Below are 18545 nucleotides of genomic sequence, written 5' to 3'. Positions count from 1 at the left end.
ACACTCTCTAGATTTTGTGATATAGAAATATCCAATTGAAAAGGATAATCTATATGATGCATCATTTTTTCAGCCAACTTTGAACGATAAAATAATAATAAAAAGCCCGATGACCTACGAGTTTTTTATGATTTTTGTAAGTTTTGTTAATCAAAAACTGTATTTATAAAATTGAATTCTCCAATCCTTAAGAAGTATTATTCAAACCTTAGATATCTCCTTAAATACAACTTTTTTTAACAGTGTACGTTAAAGACACAATAATATCTATGATAAACAGAATGACGATTAAGAATTAGTAACTATGTATAAGATTATTGTACCCATGAGAGTATTAACATCAATACTGTAAAACTCTTTTATTCAAGAACAGAGTTTAGTTGTATAATAATTATTAATTATTTTGTTACATTCATTAATTATAGCAATGTGATGTGATGTCGTATCAAAAATTAATTAAAACAGTACATACGAGTTTAAGTAGTATATTGTGCTACCAGGGTATGAAGCTGTCTTAAGTCTAATAAACTTTAAGAAAATATCATGGTAATAAAGAAAAACTTAATACATCTGTGAAATTTTCCACAGTTGGTTATCAGGTTGTAAACATTTTGTAAAAAAGAAAGGTTTTTGGGGGGAAGTTGGGGGTTCTTATCATTTTTTTACAAAAAAACTATGCATCATATAAAAAAAAAGTTCAATTCAAAGCTCTGGCTGAAGTATTTGTGCATATTTTCGTTTTTTTTCGACTTGTTAGCTACAAAATTGACCGAGATATGCAAATTTTTCAGTGGAATTTTTTTACTCATTCAATCAAATGAAAAAGCATTCAGTTTGTAAACCGTTAGAGATATAATAAAAGTTTAAATGTAAAAGTTATTCCTTATAAAAAATTAACTTTTGTCCGAAATATTTTTTTCTAAACACCCTTTTTTACCCGTTAGGGCGTCTCCAAAAAACTTTCCGTACGTAAAGTAAATGTGGGATTATAAGTGACTATTTCTGAACGAATATGACAAATAAATTTTGCAACGATTCTAATCAGCTAGCTTTTAAGCCGCAGAAAATTCAGTGCGGAAACAAAGGATTTAGCCCTGTATTAGTAAAGAAAAGTTATTTTATATAATTAGGTATATTATTAATTAATAAATTATTTATACATTAAATCAATAAATTTATTGTGTTCATATCATTTTAGAAGTAATGTTCTTCTTAATTAACAAATTAAGAGACTAAAAACCATTCATAATTTTGTGGTTTTATAAGATCAATTTAGAAATTAAATTCAGATAATATGTCTAGTTTTATTATAAACGTGCAAACTTTCATGATAAATTTTTGGTAAACGCATTTAACATTAGGTGAGAGGGGTAAAGGCAAAAATGACATGATATTTAGATTAAAATCAAAAGATGGATCCTACGAACTCAAGACCCAATTGACCTATGTTGCTCATTTACGAACTTGACCTTTACCCCCTCATCACGCTATAAAAATGATGACAGACGGGCAGACGACATACAGACAACCGCAAATGGACTAATTAGGTGATTTTATGAACACCTATACCAAAATTTTGTTCATATTTTTAAGCGTTACAAACTTGGGACTAAACTTAGTATACCTTGATATATTTCATATACATGGTATAATAAATCATTAATCAATCAATATTAACTAAATGTTCTGAATAAAATTTTCAATAGATAATACAAATATAATCAAAAAACACAAAAACCAATGCCCTTTAACAAATCTAAATGCAAAGAAAATCAACTTTCTTTCAAACAAAAACTTTCTTTTTTGTCAAAACTTTTTAGTTACTTTTAAAATACATTTTACCTTTCTTGTTTCTTCTGTGTGATTTTACATGAAAGAATTTAATTTGTTAATAATATTTAATATTAATTATAACTTTTTAAATTATATATTCAATCATAATTTTACAAAAAAAAACTTTGGGAACTTGGTGGTGGGAGAAATGTTTTTAAAATTTAGTTATCAATTAATTTAGTAGGAAGAATCATACCTGTCTGAATATATAAACGGTAATCAAGTTATAAATTGTCTTTGGTAACGTAATACAGAGGGTTTCAAACAAATTCCTCAAGGTACTTTTAGTTCTTAAAGAATGGTTTATTTTTGTTATCCAGTTTAACCCTTTGAGGGTTAAATACGTATTTTGTATAATAAAGGTTATTTTGTCATAATAAAGGTAAAAAATTGTACTAAAGTTCCTCCGACGAAGCTTGTACTTATTTAAAAAAAGAAAAACATTGCCTAGTTATTTGAAATTTCATGGGGACTTTTGAGAGAAGTAAAAATTTAAAACTTTGAAATAACTGGCCTTTGTCCTGGCCTTCAGCAATAGTTCTAATAAATACCTATTCACAATAACTACTTGAATAATGATATCTGAATACTATTCAAATAGCTGTACACAACTCTACATAAATATGGTGGGAGCGCAAATAAATACATTTGAATAGTAAGATGTAATATTATAAATAATTTTTTTGCGTTTCCACCATTTATTTCACAGGGGCTTAATTTTTTGATACAAACTTGGGACAAAATCTGGCTTACCCTTAATATATATCATATATATAGGGTATAAAAATAGCGTGTATAAAAAGAAGATTTATATTTTCACCTTCAAAATGTTAATAACTCTCTGTAATAAGTAGATATAATACAGTTTAAATAACTTCAAGTTAGTTAAAAAAGAGTACAAAGGAGTACATCAGTGTTTAAGAGTAGATTGTCGTTAAATTAATTTTCGCATATCTTAAACTTAATTTATAATGTTTTAAATATGTGTGTATCATTAAAATTTATACTTTAAAACTTAAGTGAAAAGTGTTTTTTGAAACTTCAAGGTTTTCGAGAAAAGACTTGACTTTTAATTTCGTATGTAAAATTCTGGGAAATGCAATGTTTTCATTTACGGAAAGTTTGCAATTGAAGATTTGGCAGAAATTCATACATATGCGATTTTTTAGACAATTACAATATAATTTAGTAACATTGATTAACTGCCTTGAATATTTCAGGACCGTAATAAAAATGTCGTTTACAAAGCTGAAGTCGAATATGAGAACTTTTCTTAACCTGCCAGTACTCATGTTATAAGCATTTTGCGGGTTAAAAACTGATTCAATCAGAAAATAAATTCATCTCTGAATTATACATAAAAGATTCATGAAGCGTTAAAAAAACTTCAATCACATTTCAAAAATATTTATAAAATTTAACTATTTATTTCCAACCATTACAAACGTACACACATAAACAGTTTAATTCAAAATATTTATCCATTATATGTATACCAAACTCATCATGATCAGTCCCCCATTATTTTCTACCCTTCCAACCATATTTTAAATTATAATTAGTAATAAACAAAATGACAGTTGACAGTCAGTCACTCGTCATACACAAACACAAACACAAACACACAACACCAAAAACCATTGAAATATTATTATTATAATAATAAATATGTATACAAAACAAAATAAATTGAACCTTATGATGTTGTGTACATACTTTGTACAGGGTGTTTCAATTTTATTCAAAATATGTATTGCAAAAATTAGCTTGATTGAATTGGATGTTATTTGACGATGGTAGAACAATAATGATTCAATAGAATAAAAAATGTGAGAATCCATTCTTGTACTCGTCATTGGGTTAGGTTATATTGGCTATCCACGAAAGACACACTTAGGCTATAAAGCCCATTGTGATACCATGTGTTTTACCACCTTTCCGCTGATAATTTCATTTATCAGCTCCTCAATTTCAGAGGCTGAGTGTACCTCCATCATGCATATACCATACACTACACCAGCTCATCACAACTATTAATCAAATTAATTTTGTTGCGACGGCGGGAATCGAACGCCTTAACCAACTGAGCTAATAGGGCGACTGTATTCGTCATTACTTCATAAAATATTGATTTTTGAAACTATGTTCCTTATCGCACGTTATTGTTCTGATTTGTTTCTGTGGTGAGCTAGACCAAAAATAGTGAAACATTGAAAACGGCGACAAAAAACGATGTTTTTTTTTAAATGATTTTTGAGAAACTTCCCCATCACCTAAAAAACTAAGACTTTTTTATCGATCCAGCTTGTAATCACGGCATTTAGTTAGTCTATTGTTCCTAATTTTATACTAAACCCCCATCTGATAATTTTTGCGAAAACCGCTTGATTCTAGCATGTCTAGAAGTTCCTTAGAATTTGTATTGATCAGTGAGTGAGTTAGTCAGCTTCAAATAAGTTTATATAGTATTTTAGACTCGCAAGAAGGTTCCTTCTTTAACTCTCGTAGCGGTCTTAGACCTGGGCTCTGCATCACTGAAAAAATCAATATATATGAATAAAACAAAAAACCACTTATTTCTAGCTTGTTAAGAAGAAAAGGGATAGTTTTAGGAGCGTTTTTCCATTTTTGAGGGATTGTGATGTAGATACTGAATTTTTGGAAGGTTTATTTGACTTTATTTCAGGTTGATTAGTGAAAATACCATCCATACCATAAAAAACGTAATTTTATGTGGGTGTTTTTCGTAATTTTGTGCGAGTGAATTTCCGGGTGAGTGCATAGAAAAAGTTTTCCGATTTTTCCAATGAGTATTTTAGATTTACACATAATTTAAAATTAAAACATTAATTCATATTCACCTAATATACACCTACATATAAGAATACTTTTCTTTGCACGTATTGTGTTAATAACACAAAACTTGACGAAAATACTTTCTTTAGGGCTGGAAAACTCGTCATTCATTGTCATTGTATTATAGAACATGTATGTAGATGCAGTAAATACAATGTACGAGTTTATATACTTCAACAAAATATTATATTTATGGTATGAGAATTTATAATGACAATATTTTAACTATATACCTAACGTTATAATATTTTCGAAAGTTATATGTCGTAATATTTTGCAAAATGATGTTCCAAAGTTTATAGAGACCGTGCAAAGGTTTTTTATGAAGTAGCTACGGTTACATATTCGTTGTGTGCGTAGTCATGGTAGGAACAATAAATTCGATGCCAGCGTTTCCAGTGAAAAATTTTGGCGACAAAGGAGGCTGTTATGACTAATTTGCAATTCTTTACATGTTAATGTTATAGAAAATGTTACATTAAAATTATTGAAAAACACTAATTAATTAAACTTAATGCATTAAAAATTATGAAAATAAGAAATTAAATTGCACAAATATTATTTTTCAAATGTAAATGATCATAATTATGTATTTTTGTGAGACAATAATATTGAATTTTCAATGTAAGTTATAAATGCAATCCATACAATTATATCTGCATCCATACTGTTCTATAATTAAAGTAGTGTGTCGTTACCATGGAAACGCCTCCAATACAACTCACGCACGGTGCGAATAGCCGACGATACCTGTATATACATATTATACATATAATGTCTCTAAGCTAATTAGCGCTCTCATGGGTAAGCAGTCATGTTTACGAAAAGATGTTTCAAACAAAAGTTTCTTTTATTTTAATAAGGAACATTTTTTACATTTAAATTTTTTTTCTATCTCTAACGGTTTACAAGAACTTGACCTATGTTTCTCATTTACGAACTCGACATTTTTCGTCATGAGTACGCCATATCTCTTTTCGTTTTCGAGTTATCTTGTCGGCAAACAAACAGACGGATGGAAAATAGACTAATTTCATGATTTTATGAACACCTATACAAAAATTTTGTTCGTAGTATCAAGTTCGTAGTATTTTTTTAAGCGGAACTAAACTTAGTATACCAACTGTAAGTAAATTTTGTTTTTATTTAGTTACCAACTGTTAGTAAATAAAAAATACTGAACAGAAAGTTAACCAAATAAAAGATAAACACATTTATTTATTTATTATTAAAGATAATTCTTGTCTACATATAACAATAATAATAAATAGGTAACAAAAGACAGGTAAGCACGCAGACAAATATACATTATCATACTCTTTATAGATATATTATTCACATATGAATACCTGTAAATACCTTAAACTATCAACATTTTGTTTAAAAATTGATGGTATATATGCGAATGAATACAAACTATAAGGTACTGGCACCATTTTGCAGAGTCGTACAAAAGTTGTTTTACAATTTTAACCATTTTAATGAACCATTTTCTTTACAAATACAGTTATAAAACCGTATAAAAAAAGTATAAAACCATTTTTTTAAAAACACTAGTTAACATTCATCAAGTGTACTTGTGGCTTGTGGCATTATGGAAACGAACCTTTTTGAAGATGTCAGTCAGTGATGGCTAGCCTTTAATTAGACACTACCGAAATTGCCTGGAATTATTAATAATTGTATGTCCGGATTTAATAATAATATGATATTTATAATTTGTCTTATGTAGTTAGTTTCAAATTTTCTTTATTTAAAAAAATATAATACTTTAATCGTTGATGTTTTTCTTTTGCATCTGCACCTTCCTAATTTATAACCTTTAAAAGTATTATTAAGTGTTTAATTAGAAAATTAGAAATCTGCACAGGACAAAATACCAACACCTTCAAAAAGGTTCGTTTCCATAATGCCACAAGTCACAAGTGCACTTGTTTAGAATTGGTTTTATAATTGTGGGTAGTACACATTTAAGAATAAGCTAGTGTAGCGCCACTCTCTCATAAATTGACAGTGAGCTATTTAGGGGCTTCCGTACTTAAGCGCTACACCATATCCCAGTGTGTAATATTTACAACAAAGTATATTTTATAAAATAGAAAAAGATTGTAGTCATTATCAAACAACAGAAGGTAAGTTTTACATCAATTGTTGTAAGTACTACCTACATGAATGTTATTTGTTGTTACTTGAACACAACAATAAATATGATGATACCGTAGAAAAGTAGGCTATTAGTATTGTTGTATTTTGTCATTTACATAAATGATAAATATTTTTGTTGTTAAATATATCTGTGTGTTTGTAAACATGTTTAAACATGTTTCAAACATGTTTACACTAGTAGAGTCAACTCTAAAAAACATTTTACACAATTTTGAAATCAAATAAACTTATGTATGTCAAATCAACATAGCTGTAGTTAGAGTTTTATAGGTTACCTAGTTTGTAGAAAATGTGATGATAGTTGAGAATGTGGAAACAAGTTGGATTTATTGTGGGAAATTTTGAATATTTTTTTTTGCCCGGGATAATTTTTTGCTTAAAAAATAAGAGAAACCTTGCAATAAATAATAAAAATTTGGTATTCTAAATACATACAATAAATAAATAAAATTTATTCAAATGTAATAAAAATTAATTCTTTGAAAATTCTAAATGATATACATAATAATAAGTAAAGGTACCTTTTAATAAACCCTTCAACATTCACCTCATCATCATACTTACCATGCTTAATTTCATTCACACGCAGAAAAAAGGGTTGATTACAGAGTACATATCCATCCATCCACTTTGCACATACAACAACGAAACCATACGACGCACGATAAACACGTAAACACATAAAAGGGAGATAAATGTAAAAGTTTTCTATAAAATAAGCAGAAAATAGAAGAGTTATATATTCTATACATAATTATCTGAAATTTCATTTGTTCAATGTCCTTTTATCCTCAATTAGATGTCCTCACATCATTTTATCAGTACCTGGATGACCGATTTTATCGGTATCTTTTGGGTTAAAAAGATACAGATTTTTTATCACTAATATAAGAACCGTTTAAAATATCACCATGTAATTGTTAATTTTAATAACCCGGTAATGTACTTTATTTCGTTAACTACGAAATACACCAATAGATGCCAGGAAGAGTCATATTGTGCAGTGTATGTTTCAGTTTGGCCTGAAAACACGGATAGAACGACGTTTTTTTTTTTTTAATCAGCGCAACAGCGGTACTTATAGCATTATTCTTATGTATCTGAATTGCTGAAACCAGTTTATGGTGGATTTCAAAGCCATGCATGTCAAATAGAGTAGCTCGAGTGGCTCAATATTCAAGAACTAAAGAGAATCGACTTAGTATACAGTAACTGATCGCCTGCTGTGACTTGAAATATTATTTTGGTCCAAGTTCCAATGAAAAATTATATCTTTTATTTACAGCACAGTTTTTAGCCGACTTCAAACAAAGGAGGATGTTATCAATTCGACTGTTTTTTTTAATGTGTGTTACCTCTGAACTTTGGATGGGTGAATCGATTTCGATGATTATCTATTTGAAAGTTGGTGCTCCCAGTGTGATCCCATTTCATTTTGGTCCAGACCTGACTACGACATCGATGAGAAAACAATAAAAGTCTAAAATTTGCATTAAGTATGCACGACAAGAGGACGAATAACTCAATATTACGCCAACCGATTTCGATTATTCTTTTCTTAGTGACAAATTAGTTAGTGTACTTCAGATTCACTAAAAATCACAAAATAAAAAAAAAAATTTAACAAAAAGAAAACCGACTTCCAAAGAAAAACTTTTCCAAAACAAACTAATATGCACTAAAAAGTAAAAAACTTATGATAATTCAATATAGTTAAAATTATTGTTATTTTGGGAGTCTGTGTCAGCTTGGCTAATGTAGCAAACTGTTTTGTCGGAGTTGTTTCCTTGACTACATTATATTATCGTTTTTATTTTACTTGTTAATGTATATTAATTTGTTTTGGAAAAGTAAGTTTGAAGTCGGTTTTCTTTTTGTTAAAAGTTTTGTTAAAAGTAGTAAGTAGGAAAAAAGTCGCATATGTATCTGCTGTAAATGTTTACCATTGATTTGTCAACGAGCTTACCATCTCAAATTCGTCTTCGTTCGTATCACTACTCGGTCGTCATGTTCGTCGTCAAAAAGTTATTTTAATACAATGCAAAAACAAAAACACATCATCACCGAAAAACAAAAGACGGTTATTTAAAGTGTAAATATCATTTCCACACTTTTCTCATTTATCCACAAAATTGTGTGTGTGTGTGTGTGTGTGTGTGCGTGTGGATAACGAAAAAAGGAAGGGATAGGGATGTGAGCTTATAGAGAATGGATGGATAGAAATGACTTGTTTGTTTGTTTGCTTGTGTATTGTATGTGTGTATATACATAAAATTTGTTTATTAAGTGCAAAAATGTTTGTTAAAATACAAGGAATTCCTTTTCTGAATAGATAATAAGCCTTTCATATAGAATTAGTCCAAGAAAATTAGTCATTTTGTAATGAAAAATTCTAAAACAAGCAATTTCTCAACGTAAAGTTGTAGGTTTATAATTTTCAAAAAGTATTTTCAAGACTCTACGCTCACAGCACCTTGAAAATTATCTGTATTTATTCATACAGTGTGTCCAAATAAATCGACAACATATGAAACACTTTTTACGAAACTATCACGGAGTGGTTATGTAAAATTTGAGATTGAGCTTAGGATTGAGAAAGGGTGCTTAGTGGTGCTTTTGCCCAGGAGTTGGTAATCACCTCTTCTAGGGGGCTATGCTGAATAACTTGTTTAAAAACGTTTGTCGAGTATCTTTTAAAACATTAAAAAATTATTAAAAAGTTGCCTGCCGGCAGAACTAATAGAATCATTAGTTTGCGGTCATTGACAAATGAACGCCATGGCTTCTAATAAAGGAAACTATTTAATTTGCGAAAAATCTACTAACTGATGGTGAAATAGCTGAAGAAACTCGCCCTTACTCTAGCTCAAGTTAGTGTGGAAACGAGTTATTCCCCGAAATATGTGTATTAAGTAACACTGAGCGGACTGAAAAATGAAATTTTGCGAGAGTACGACAAATCCCTCTTAAAAATTAATAACCTATTAAGTTTATGTTGTGAAACTGCTCGATTCAGAAAAATCAATTGCCAATTTGCTTGGACTAAAGGTATAATAAGGTAATGGTTGTATATTATATTACCACGTGAAGTGTGTGTTGTGTTTGTTACCTTTAAATAGGTACAGAGAAGGTACAAATGATTGCACCAACAAGAAATATTGATGGGATATGACAGTTTATTACCTGCACGTTTTGTACAGAGTCATCAATGCACAGGGACTTTTTATTTTAAACATTCAGTGTATATGGATTTCTCGTGGAAGATATCGTAGATTATATTAATTCCTAAACCCGGTAAACGGATTAACGAAGTTAAATCATACCGACCTATCAGATTGTTGCCAACATTGTTTTATGAAATGTCAAAATAAAAAGTATAATTTGTTAATTTTTTTTCACTCCTTAGGCAAGACCTAGTCATCCGCCCACTTCAATTTTGACTTCTTAGGCGACCTAAATTATATTGGAGTAAGGGCGGATATAACTTTCTCTGTTACTGCCCGGCGCACATACAGCAGCGCAGGAAATGGTTTGGTCCGGCCATAGTCGAACCAGAAGAAATTAGGAAACTCAGCGCTAGGCAAATCCTGGGTTTCAGTACATCAGTTGGTTGTAATAGCCACTGAAAAGCGTATCGGGGATAGAGTACAAGGGTCTACTTGGCTAGGTGCTCTGAACCATTGCTTCGAGGCGCGATGCTCGAGCATGGCCCGCTAACCTCCATACCCATACCCATACCCAAGGGCGGATATATTGCATATCACGAGCAGATTTTCACTTTCACCCAAGCACCCTCCACCTCCGCATCAGTGATGATATCCGACATTACCGAAAAAGGATCTCCACATGTCCCCTTTAAATAATGACAACCACATTGAAAGGACTACGGATCACGAACAAAACTCGTATCTGCCTCTTCGTCCACTATAAAAATTACCCTTTGCAAAACGTTGATTGAAACTGGATTTGTAGTCTGCCAAAATTTTTGAGTCAAATTCTAAATTTAAACACAAGTTTTAATAACTCTATAAAAATCAATTTTTATGTTAACATATATAGATAAAAATATTCTTCAACATACCCCGTCATTTTTCAGTGTGACCTTTTGTAACAGCACAATTTATAAATTCGTGGATAAGTATGGTCGTGCAGTGTTCGTCGTGTAGTGTGGTTTTATTTATGACATGATTACACATCAAATGGTTGAACTTAAAATCAATCTTCCTCTTTGGTATATATGTATTCTTTTTCTCTTCTCGAAAATGATCTAAGTAATAGATTTCAAAGTACTAGAGGATTTATTGATACAGAATCTCTGATATAGTATGAGATAAAATACAATTTTTTTACAAGTTAAAATAAATGTATATAATATAATTTATTTTGCGATCGTTTCTATTTTATTAACCGGTATCGAAAATAAGTTCTGAATATGGTGGTAACATTTAATTATGTTATATAACTAGGTCTTTATACAATGATATGAATAAGTCCAATTTCGATAAAACTCAGTATATAAGGTAATTTTGACCTAAAAAGACAAAAATCGCGTCCATTTGATGACTGGTCAAAAAGTTTTTGAGATACAGACAAAAATCGATCCAAATATTGCTATATCTCAGAAATTCTGCATCTAAGCATTAAATTTACCTGATTTTGATACTTTTTGGGTCAAAATTATCCCATCCACCGAGTTTCATCAAATTCCAAAACAAAATTTTTTTTCCGATTTTCTCGATTTTTTCAAAGGGGTACCCCTTGATGTTTAAAATCACTCGTGAATACAACAAGCCTCCTTAGCTCCGAGGCAGAGCACTGGTCTTGTAAACCAGGGGTCGTGAGTTCGATTCTCACAGGGGGCAAAACTTTCATAGTATATAAGTTTTTTAATTTTTATTTTATTAAATGTAATTGTGTTTATGATTTAACAGTAAACATGTTAAAAAATTGAATTTTTAGGGTTGAAACAAATCATGATTTATGGTTTAAATGATAAACCTATCGCAGTGGGGAAGGAAGGATCAATGAAAATCTTACATAGGAGGAGGGTGTGTCTAAGAATCTTGAAGTCCAGGTAACTTACATTCATAGTGTATTCTTGGACTAAGTCTAACTTTGAACCCTTTACAATACAACTCGAACTAATTATGTACTCTTTGGAGCTAATTAATAGGGTATTATCGTTAGTCAAAAATAAATCATGAAATTTGAAAAAAGTTAAAATTTATGTAAAAATATACTTAAATATTCTGATTTCGAGTCATAAAAGCACATTTTTCTTTTAAAATATTTAAATTAAAAATCGTAATTTTTAAACTGTATATCACGTGACCTAAAACGCGGGTAAGCCCAGCTGTGATGTCATAGCGGTATGTATCCCTTAAAAAAATTGCAAAAAAACGAAAAAATTTTTGCATCTCCAATTTCGATAAAACTCAGTTTATAAGGTAATTTTGACCCAAAAAGTAGACAAAAATCGGGTGCATTTGATGACTGGTCGAATAGTTTTTGAGATACGGACTAAAATCGATCCAAATATTGAGATATCTCAGAAACTCTGCATCCAATCATTAAATTAACCTGATTTTTATACTTTTTGGATCAAAATTACCTTATCCACAGAGTTTCATCAAATTCCAAAACAAAATACGTTTTTCTCGATTAATATTATACGAAGCATTATAATAATAAAAATAATTTAATACAATAATAATAAAATTAAAACCAATACTATGCTAATATGTTTACACCCAAAATTAATCCCAACTCTATTATGCTGACAAATTCTTCATTTACTCCCGCATAATTCGAACCGTTCAAAAGATATAGCATAGGAATGGTTTATTTCATTAGTAGATTTTTATCTTTGAGGTTGGTATTTTTTTTTTTTGTTATAAAGTTCCAACAACAACTACTGGTAGCTTCTTCCTTCATGGTTATTTTCAAGGGTCAGTAACTTGAACACACAGATAACGGATGTGTAGAATTCATTTTAATACAATCAGATTATGTTACGACATACAACTTATACACGACAACTACATACCTACCGAGGACCTACCGAGCGAGGACAATAGGAATGGGAATGAGAACAGGATAGGTTTGTAAACTGTAACAGGATTGTAGTAATATAATAAGGATAGCATCTAGACGCACATACATCCATAGATATAGTTTATAACAACATTCATTGTTGTATCATCAGCACAAAATAACGTATTTTCTTGCACGATTTCATTTCAATTGATCACGTAATTTACTGGAAAACATTCAATAATTTATTATTGTTATATATCTAATATATTAAAACAATACAATTAAATTTATTTAAAAAAAAAAAAAAAGTTAAAACAAACAATTGACTGAGTTAATTGTTGAAATACTATGTATAGACAGTGTTGAATACTCTATCACATTACACATACCATACGTGTCACACATATATAACTTATATTCCCATATAATTTGCGCCCTCACGGGTAAACATGTTTACGAAAAAATGTTTCAAACAAAAGTTGGTTATTTTCTTATAAGGAATATTATTTACATTTAAATTTTTGTTCTAGCTCTAACGGTTTACAAGATGGGTCCTACGGACCCAAGACTCAATTGACCTACGATGCTCATTTACAAACTCGACCTCACTTTTTACAGTCCTGAGTAGGCTGTAAAAATTTCAGCTTGATATCTTTTCGTTTTTGAGTTATCGTGTTGGCAGACAGACGGAAAGACAACCGGAAATGGACCAATTAGGTGCTTTTATGAACACCTATACCAAAATTTTGTTCGTAGCATTAATAGTTTTAAGCGTTACAAACTTGGGACTAAACTTAATATACCTTGCATATTACATATATGCATGGTATAAAAAACAATGGAGACTTTAATTGACCGGAGTAATGTATATAAAATAATCTTAATTTTTTATATGTTACTAGATTGATACCCGCCCGCTTCACCGGGATTAAAAGTAGAAATCACTACTTTATAGCCTCCATCCTCTCTTGATGTACACAGTTTTCAATTTTGTTAAATGTAAAATAGTAATAATTCATTGAGTAGATCAGAAAAGTTGGCCATGAATTTCCACACTTTTCTCATTTTCCTTCAGCTATTTGCGTTGGAAATTTATAAATTTTGCAAATTCTATGAATGAAAAATGACACAGATTATTGTTTCATGTAATTGTCAAAAAAAAAGGTCATAAAAACAACATTATTTAAAAAAAAAACAACAATTTTTATAAATATTGTTTATCAAAACTATTTATTAAATTATTGATTTTGTATTTATTTTATATAGGTTCAATTAATGGTTAGTGATAGAATCATGACAAATATAATTAATTTTATGCCTCATTAATCAAAATGTATATATTTTTAGTTGTTATTTTTTTATTTAATAAAAACAAAATACGTTTTTTACCCATATCTCTCTTAATATTATAAATGTGAAAGTAAGGTTGTTTGTTTGTTTCTGGCACATTTACGAAAAAACTACTGAATGGATTTCAGTAGTTTGATGATTTGGATCAGACTAACTCAAGAGACACAATATGACTATCTTACATTCAATAAAAAAAATTGAAAACTGTACCTACATATATTTTACCTATGTGTCCCTATTTCGAGTGTTATGGAAGGGATATAAGTGAGAGTAAGGAAGGTGAAGGCTATAAAATGGGGGTTTTTACATTTAAACCCAGTGAGCGGGCGGGTATCAAGCTAGTATTATTTATGAATATAAACCAAACATTGAAAAATATATTGTGCAATTAATAATTAATTAAATCTATTTAAACATAGTTTAAAAAAAATTATTTTTTAAATAATAATAAATTAATATTGAAAAATGATATTTAGTTAAATATTTTATTTGAAAAAATAAATAAATCAGTGGATATGACCTTATTATTTAATTACCTAATTTATTTATATACATCAAAAATCATGTATAATTTTTAAAAATTTAATTAATTTATAAACGAGATAAAACTTCTTTTTCTTAATGTACAATTTCATTTCCAGTATCGTGGTATTTATTTTAATAACTATTATGTATGTATTTGTTTGTTATAGCATTTACTATCCACTGAGGAAGTAAGAAGTATGTAAGAGTGGCTATCTTTCTTTACTTTCATAACCTAAAAAAAAAAAATCCACAATTGCGTAATCAACACTGTCTATATACATAGTATTTCTACAGTTAATTCAGTCAATTGTTTGTGTTCACTTGATTTAAGGTGATTGTAAACCTACAGTATTGTAAAAAAATTTTAGTTTATTGCACGATACATGCATATGAACCAAATACATACTTTGAAGTCTAAAAATGTGTTATTTTTAGCTTTACAATACCACGCAACTACAAAAATAAATAATATATTGTGTGCAAGTGCTGCTTATAAATTTGATAATATATATATCTCTCTTCAATTATCAATACTCTAACTATAGTCGTCGCTGTTCATCAAATAATGAATCTTCGATGAACTCATAATTAAATTAAAATTTTGTTGTTATATGATCGACAACCTTATATTTTGATGGTTTTATTATAAACTATAAGATTGTTTAAATATTTTAGATAATTTTTTATCACACTCTCTAAATTTTTTGATATAGAAATATCCATTTGAAAAAGATAACTTATATGATTCATCATTTTTTCAGCCAACTTTGAACGATAAAATAATAATAAAAAGCCCGATGACCTAGAAATTTTTTGTGATTTTTGGAAACTTTGTTAATCAAAAAATATATTTATAAAGTTTCATTGAAATCCCTAGTATTATTCAATCCTTGCATATCTACTTAATTTAATAAAATTAGATACATATTGAAAATAAATATTTAAAATAATATATCAATATAAAATGTCTAAAACTTGAACACAAATAACATAAAGCATCTTAGACTTTAATTTGCTTAAAGCTAATATACTTTACTTACAATGTACGTTATAAAATGCTTTAATAATCTAAAATACCCTTCTATTCAATGTTGGTTTACGAGATCCATAAAGTTTATGTGGTATGCCAAAACGTTTATTCATTTAAAAATGTATGTACAATAAATATGTATATGTGTTGTGTACGTATGTATGTATGTTAGTATGTTAGTTTAAGAAGAAGCCACTAACTTTATTTCAATATACGTACAATATTATACTTGTATGCATTGCTACTTTTATTGTACTATGTTTACAAGTTAAGCCAAATATAGCGACATAAAATAAAGTTCTTAAGGATGTATGAGCATGGTAGTGGGGGCACAAATTTAAAAATAGATATTTTCAATTTTGATGATAAATTTATATTATTACTTGACGATATAAGACGAAAAGTAAGAATAAAATTTTTCGATATCTGGCTTAATTTTCAAAATATCGAAAATTGAAAATTTTGTTTAATTATTTAGCTTTCGATATTTCGAAAACCAAGACACATATCGAAAAATTTTATTCTTATTTTTCGTCTACATTCATGAAGTTATAACAAAATTCATCATCAAAGTTGAAAATAAGATAAAAATAATTTCAACCCTAAATCTACCCTGCTCTTACATCCCTTATATGGACGGTGACACTTAGTTTTTTTCTTTTCTAATTCATTGCTAATATGTTTACTTTCTATTAAAAAGTTTTTTTTTAATTTGTTTTCATTCATTCCAAATGAAAATTATCAAAAACTTCCAAAATATGTCGTTTTTTGAGATTCCTCCATAAGAGCCAATGTATTTTATATCGATTTTTAATGACTTTTTTCTTAAAAATTTGCACGGATACCTAAGCTGAAATTTTAACCACATATTCTTTGAGTAAAAGACTACCTACAAACAAATTTTGAGCCTTTAAATCAAACATTGTTGTCATGCTCATACATCCTTAAACAAAAACCCCGACTTTTTTACAAAATCGTGCTCTTAAAAGTATGAAAACAAGGAAATAATTTCAGCTGAAATTGTTATGATAAGTAAAATCGTCATTGTAGACCGGGCACCTTAGATTAAATAGTTTACCTCAGTAGAGAAAAGAGGTCTCCCGACTGTAATGACGATTTTACTTAACATACGATTTGTAAAAGAGTCGGAGTTTTAGTTTTTGAACTTTATTTTATTTAAACTATTTTGGGGTTATAGTTTCATGATAAAGTATTACAATATATATTTTAAAAGTGCTAATTACGTCCTTTCATTTGATACCAAATACGCTATCATTAAATCGAAATTTGTTTTTTTCCATCACAACTTTATGTTCTCTAGAGGGCGCCATATTCAATTTAATGTGACGCCACATAGCCTATAACCACCGGACGATCGAGACGCTTTTAAAGATACCTCATTTGCCACATTAATTTTGAAGCTGGAAGGGAACAGATGAACATACATAAATACCGGTCAATCACATAATCCTCGCCATTATATAGTCGGGTTAATAAAGATCTGCTTTTAGTTACCTTTCAAAGAAATAGTCCGTGGGACACCATCGCACACAAATCGGAAACAAAATAATTTATTTCCCTATCATATTGTGTTTATTGCTCTTAGGCTTGCTTTTGCCATAAACATTCCCTAGTTAGACCTTCGATCTTGTCAATGTTATATTGTGTTTCTTGCTCTTTGGCTTGCTTTTACCACAAACAGTCCCTAGCTACACCTTCGACCTTCTCAATGTCATATTGTGTCTACTGCTCATAGGCTTGTTGTTTCCATAAACAGCTCCTAGTTAGACCTTTGACCTAGTTTGACCTTTTCAAGGTTTGGTTCTGTTAGGCTTACTTTGCAGTAAATCGTATCACTAATTAAAATCACCTTGTTGATGCACAATACCTGACATTTTATTTACCGTAAACTGTAAATGTTAGTACATTTTAAAATGATATAGTCAGAAACAGTAACAAACTAAAACAAATATTCCGGATACCAAACGAGTTTGTTATAAAACCACATCTATTTCAAAATTCTATAAAGTTAACTATAATAATGATATCTATCCTCCTAGCTCCTAGTATTATTTTATACTACCTACTAGCATAGTTAGAAAGAGCTTTGGCTTGCTTGTATGAAGCTTGTAGCCCCTAGAAGCTTCTAGCCTACTCTATCTAGCTAACTAAACTACAATATCATGTGCATACAACATTTCTAAAGAGTTGTGTATTGTTTTATAAATTTTATGTTTATTATTTGAAATAAAACATGGTTTTAATATGTTATTGTTGTTTGATTTAGATGAAACATGTCTAATAGTTCTTCTTATTGTTATTTTAATTTGATTGATTTTGTTTAGATTTCAATAATTCATAGATAAGATAAAGAAAGTTAGTTATCATGAAATTGAAATGCACAGATAAAATACGGAATACTGCCAAACTGCTAAAAAAGAACATGAACAATTTTTGGGTTGGGTATAAAAAATTTGATAAAAAACACGTAGTAATTGAAAATAGAACAAGTGAAATAAGTCAAATAAACCTAGCTCAATTCCTTTCGAAAAGTGAAATGGTAATATAGTTAGGTAATTCAAAACAATAATTCAAACGAACAAAGTCAACTCAGATATTTCAATTTCAATTAAAATATTTCCAAAAATTTGTCCCAAATAATGATAGTTCTCTAAGCATACTTTTCATCTCATCTGATATCCTTGACCATCACTTTGAGATTGATTTAAGGAGTGTTATAAGTTTAAAG

General features: G+C 29.3%; 1 protein-coding gene and 1 non-coding gene across 2 annotated transcripts in view; both read left to right on the top strand.

Annotated features, from left to right (window-relative positions):
• LOC123294231 (lachesin-like) overlaps nucleotides 1-18545 on the top strand; it is a 206450-nt gene that overhangs the window by 27646 nt on the left and 160259 nt on the right. The gene's annotated exons all lie outside the window — the stretch shown is intronic.
• On the top strand, nucleotides 11646-11717 carry Trnat-ugu. Its single transcript has one exon. It is a non-coding gene; the product is annotated as a tRNA-Thr (tRNA).

Source organism: Chrysoperla carnea, chromosome 2 (assembly GCF_905475395.1).
Source record: "Chrysoperla carnea chromosome 2, inChrCarn1.1, whole genome shotgun sequence".
Lineage (NCBI taxonomy): Eukaryota > Metazoa > Arthropoda > Insecta > Neuroptera > Chrysopidae > Chrysoperla > Chrysoperla carnea.
Note: the sequence above shows the minus strand (reverse complement) of the source record. Positions and strands in the feature narration are given on the sequence as shown.